The sequence below is a fragment of the Panicum hallii genome, chromosome 2 (genome assembly GCF_002211085.1).
Source record: "Panicum hallii strain FIL2 chromosome 2, PHallii_v3.1, whole genome shotgun sequence".
Classification (NCBI taxonomy): Eukaryota; Viridiplantae; Streptophyta; class Magnoliopsida; order Poales; family Poaceae; genus Panicum; species Panicum hallii.
Window position 1 is genome coordinate 40562434 of NC_038043.1, and position 6000 is coordinate 40568433.

Genomic DNA, 6000 nt, shown 5'->3' on the forward strand with positions numbered 1-6000 from the left:
CAAAACCATATTTTTCCGGTGTCCGACAGACTAAAAACCCTAAAAAAACCGTTAGAAAAAATTTTAGCAAAAGACGACTAAGAACATGATTAGCGATGGACATGTTTGGATGAGTTAGTTGACTGTTAAACTTTAGCACCTATTAATATTTATACTCCTGCTAAAGTTTTTAAGTTTTGTCTAAAATTTAGCCCACCCCATTAGCACTCATGTTTGGATGAATTAGTGCTAAAGTTTATCACTTGTAGATATTAGCACTAGGATCCAAACACCCCCTTATTCATGTGCTAATTTTTAGTCTGGATCACATTGAATGTTTGAATGCCAATTAGGATGACTAAATATGACTAACTATAAAACTAATTGCATAAATGGAGGTTAATTCACGAGATGAATTTATTAAGCCTAATTAATTCATCATTAGCAAATGTTACTGTAACATAATATTGTTAAATCATAGACTAATTAGGTTTAATGAATCCGTCTCGCGAATTAGTCTCCATTTATACAATTGGTTTTATAATTAATTTATATTTAATACTTTTAATTAATGTCCATATTTGTAATGCGATGGGCCTAAAAAATTTAGCGCAAGCGATCAAATGGCTCCTTGGAGACTTGTATAATCCAATTGGCGTCTCAAGCTCATCTCCGCGTCTGGCCACTCGTACGCGTAGCTCGAAACGGGATCATTCAAGTTCAACTCTCCTTTTCAGAGCCTTGCGTTCTGAGCAACTCTCGATCGGGACCGGCCGGGCCGGGGACATGTCCATCTACCTACTCGATCATCGCGTGCGTGCTCAACCGAGTCTACGGCCGTCGCCGCAGCATTCATCCCCCTCAAAGCGATTTATGTTGGCGCCAGCGCCGCGGCGACGCGCATGCAGCACGGTGTACGGTCTCATCGGCCCGTCCGCCCGTCGTCTTCCTTCTTCACCGGATGCTCAGCTCAACCAGCTGCCTGCCATGTCTGCGCCCTGTCCGGCTATCCCTGCTGGTCCTCACTTCCTTGCCCACGTCGGCATGGACGTACGGTCCAGCGGTCCTCCTCGCAGTTTCGAATTGGTTTTTTTTTTCTCTTCGGGTTGGCGTGGACACAAGGGAAAATATGTTATTATTGCTATTATAGCCGCGTGTACGTGCCCGCACAAAGTGCAGCAGAGCAATCGTCTCCACGATATCGCTGGTTGCAGCTGCAACATGGACTGTGTTACTGTTACGAGGACTCAGCTAGTAGTTGTAGACGGTAGAGTAGTAAGAAGGAATACCATGCGCAAAATAGCATCTCAAAAGGAGATTTATGGGGATCTTAACTTGGCTAGATAGGGATCATCTTGTCTTGCTTCACAAGTAGAGAAATGCCCTTTAATCCAGATTTTTAAAGCTCTCTACGAATCCGCCACTTTAGTCTTTAGTTCTGGTCCAGAAACCGGAACTAAAGCGACCGCTAGTCAAAAAAATAATTGGCGCAAGCAACACCCATCTCCGCGAACTCAAAACCTGTTGCCTCGCGTATAGCTTGCTTAGCACCCCACCTATACAGCACATGTGACTTTACATAGGATGCTTTCCTTTTAAACTAACATACGGATGGTTTTTTATATCAGTTGACCAACCAGTACTTTTAACTCCCGGTTGGAGGCTCCAACTGGAATTAAAAAGAGTCCTCCCGCCGTCTAGCTGTTAGATCCGGAACTAGCCGCCTAGCTGTTAGATCCGGGAATAATGACAACCTCAATCGGGACTAAAGCTAAAAATCGAAGAGGGATTCTGTAATAGTGCTTCCATAATTAATGTAATAGTGCTTCCATAATTAAACAGACTTGGCAATGGCGTCATGGCGGAGGTGCAGGTCAAGGCTCAAGCGGTTACATTTGCACCTTAGCTAGTGACCGATGGAGCGCCATGGGGACGGAGAAGATCAGCGTCGTCGGCACGTACGCCCGCAGCGCAGCGGCGCTCCAGCTAGGCAGCTAGCTAGCAGGGGTTTGCAGTACGTCGGCCGGGACCGCGCGCGGCGACAAAGTGGTCGCCGCGCACGTTGCGCTGCCGATCTAATCCGATTAGATCGATCGATCGATCGATCGATGAGGGGGCATCGTCGTACGTACCGATCGGCATTGATCGCGGAACAATTTCTGTTGGTACATACGCCGCCACCCACTTATAGTACGAGGCTGATGGGATCGATCCATCCATCGCCTTCTTCGCATGCTGGCTAGCTAGCTGTCCACACGCATGCAATGGTCCGTCCTCACGATGACGACGCCGTGAGATATAGGAGAGATGGGGGCGCTGCATTTGGGTTTCTCGAGCCGTCCACATAAGGCAAAAGAATGTTGCAGTGGTGGTGATGATTAAGAAGCAGAGTACTAGAACAAGCCACATGGGCGAGTTAAGGCATCGTTTGGGCCCACCTGATCTGAGGTGTGGAAGATGACTCGTAGCATCTGGGATAATTGAGAAAACTTCGGTTCCAGGTGATCTAAACAGGACCTTAAAAATACATTATCTTTTTTTAGGAGAACGGGGGAGAGAATTCCCACCTAAGTTCATTGATAGAGCTTCTTGCAAGCTCATGAAACCATGAAATTCAGCGGTTTTACAATTAAAACTCTCACAACACACGCAAGGAAGTTGATACAACACGCACCACCACACCAACAAATAAGATTGCATCTACTCTCTACTCTTCTTGTAGCCTCCTTGAAGGAAGCACCTGTAGTTCTTGACTAGCGCCACTACCAAGTGACTATACTTCTGCAATCTTATACCACCTGAGTAAGAAAAACAGACGGCAACCATGATTAGAGACATCTTCGAGTTGCTTCCGGGATCCTAATGACGTTCTCCAACGCCCTTCAAGGGAAGGAGGTTGTCGGTGTTTTACTGCCTGCCCACCGAGAGATATACTCAAGGTGGTGAGTTTTAGGTAGGGTGTCGCCGAGATCAGGAACTCAAAGGTGCAAGCAACACGAGATTTAGACAGGTTCGGACCGCGATGTTCGTAATATCCTACGTACTGTTTGGTGATTTGTATTGCCTTGGGTGTTGATGTGTTTTGAGGGGGTCCCTGTCCGCCCTTATATATCCAGGAGGACAGGGTTACATGAATCCTAATCCGACACTAGCTTAGAAATCTTACTCGAGTACAACTCGAGTAGCTTCCTTCTGTATCGACTAGTTCTACTTTGCATGCGAGTAGAGTACAGCACAGATATTCACTACTGCAATTCAAAAAAAGAAAATTTAAATTATAGTTAATGGTTCTAATTTGTTCTGAATTTGGCAGCCTGTGACCGGAAATCCACCTTTTCTCCTTTGTCATCTCAATAGATTTTCTCCTTTGTCATTTCAATAGAATAGAAAGAAAAGGGGTTTTAGTAAAAAAATGTGGATGAATACTTGTTCTTTTCTCGATTTTAGATCGGATTTTTTGGCGGCATGGCCAAGTATTTTTGTGGGTTAGACCCTAGATCTACCCTTTAATTATGTTTAGACCCTCGGTTTTTGCACAGAACCCCTTAGAACTTTGAAAACGCAAAATAGCTGATGAGAGAAGTTGTTGTTGAGAAATAGGAAAGTGGAATGAAATCTAGTCTTAGTCAAATATTTCATATCTCTTCTTGTCCAAACAGAAGGAAAAGAAGACAATTTGAGCTGAGCGGTATGGATTGGAAGCTTCCGACTTCAGTCCATCAAATTCGAAGTTTCCTTGGATTGGCGGGATACTATCACCGATTCATTCCAGACTTCTCCAAGATAGCTAAACCCATGACTGAGCTACTTAAGAAAGAGGTTAAGTTCCGTTGGGACGACAAGTGTGATGAAGCGTTCCACACCTTGAGAAAACTTCTGACAACCGCTCCAGTGCTAGCTCAGCCACTTTACTTTTTTGAACTGAAATGGCTATTCCTCAGCCTATTCCCAGTGCAGAGTTAAGATGACCATTCCTCAGCACCCTTTTCGCTCTCAATGGCAGCCCATCGAGGTCGATGTGGTTGGCTATCATCTCGTTGACACCATTGAGACCACAGCTCTTGAGGCCATCCATACTTTCTGCGACCAGCATCCCGCAGAAGTTGCTGGGCATCCTATCAGCCTATCCCGCAGAAGTTGCTGGGCATCCTATCAGCCTATTCCCGCAGAAGTCGGGGAGCATCCTATCAGCCTATTAGAAATGATACCATCCCAAGGTATCATTTCTAATACATCTGTTGGACAAGCTTGTACACATTGAGTGCATCCTATACATGTATCATAAATTTTTACAGAATGTGACATTGGATCTCTAAATTTTCCTTTTCAACATAAAAATTTTCGATCTGGTAAAAATGAAATTAGTACTAGTCTTCACTCTTGTGGTTTCCTCGGTTTCTGTTTTCTTATTCGGGATCTTGCTTTTCATGGTTTAGGTAGGGATGACAGGATTTGAACCTGTGACATTTTGTACCCAAAACAAACGCGCTACCAAGCTGCGCTTGTCGGTGTTTAACCGGCTGCCCACCGAGGGATATACCCAAGGTGGTAAGTTTTGGGTGAGGGAACGCCGAGATCAGGAACTCGAAGGTGCAAAGAACACAAGACTTTAGACAGGTTCGGGCCGCGCGGAGCGTAACACCCTACGTCCTGTATGATGGTTTGTATTCTCTTTGGTGTAGAATGACCTAATGATCTTCTGTTTTTGAGAGGGGTCCCTGACCTCCCTTATATATCCGAGAGGCCAAGGTTACAAAGATACTAACCAACACCAGCTGAGGAATCACACCAGAATTGATCTCGAGTAGATCCTCTCCGTGTTGGTTAGCTCTATCTCCTATTTAAACGGGACAAACAAGAGATAAACAAAATGAATAAGAGATAATACAGGCTTAATCTCTTAAACTCCGTAACATGCCCAGCCCGGTGGCCCCGGGTCTGACAAGCCCCCGAGCTCTTCGTAGCTGAGTACTGCAGGCTTATCGAGTACTTTCGAAGCAGTCTTCGACTTCTTCTGATGATTCGTCTTGAAGTCCTTCTTCGAGTACTTGCTTGGCTGCATCGAAGCTATGAGGTGCTCACGCCCCGAATTTTATTTCTGATATGGTGTGCGATTGCAAAATCGCACTCCATATGGAGTAGCCCCCGAGCCTTAGGTTGAATCGGAGAATCAGGCTGAGGGTCTCACTTGTCTGTAGTCTACCTTACCCTTCAAAGAAATTTGAAAAATAAGTAGTCGATGCCACGTACCCCGCAGCCCCTGACCCTTGAATCCAAATCCCGCAAAATTGGAGATAAGGGTCCAAAAATCGTGGCATACAGGCTAAACAATGACACGTTAAGAGGAGACCAAAGCGATGGTACAAATGATGTAATTAGACCAAAGATTCGAAAAACCCCTTTTTTCAGGCTAATTAGCCCTGAAAAAATGATTAATCAAATATTCAATCTAATCAGATCACCAAATGACCCCTCATCTTCGGAATATTCCACGAAACGACTCTTGAACTTCATAACAGTAACTTTCCCCCACTCCGCTGGTTATTTAACCCCGCGATAACTGTAGGAAAAAACCACGCTTTCAATCTGCATTCCATCAAGAGCCACCAAATTCCCCAATCCGAGCCAAACGCCGCCGCCTTCCCTCAAGAAAAACTCTCACCCCGACCTCCCCGCCCCTCTCCCCGCAGCCCCCGAGCATCTCGTGGCCGGCGCATCGGAGATGACGTCCAAGAAGTCAGAGATCGAGGGATTGAAGAAGGATGCGAAACCAACAACCGCGGAGTGGACACACAGTAAGTGCTCCCTCAACAATCTGGAAAAACTTGTTTCCGAGGGGTTGCTGCAAGAGAAAAATCTCGTCAACTGGCGCCCCTCTTTCCGTGAACCTTTCCCCATGGAGAATGTCGACGAAATCGTCACATTCTACCATTTTGCCGAACGGGGATTGGCCCTCCCCACTTGTTCTTTCTTCCGTGGCCTTCTTTACTACTACGGGCTTAAGCTCCATCACCTCAACCC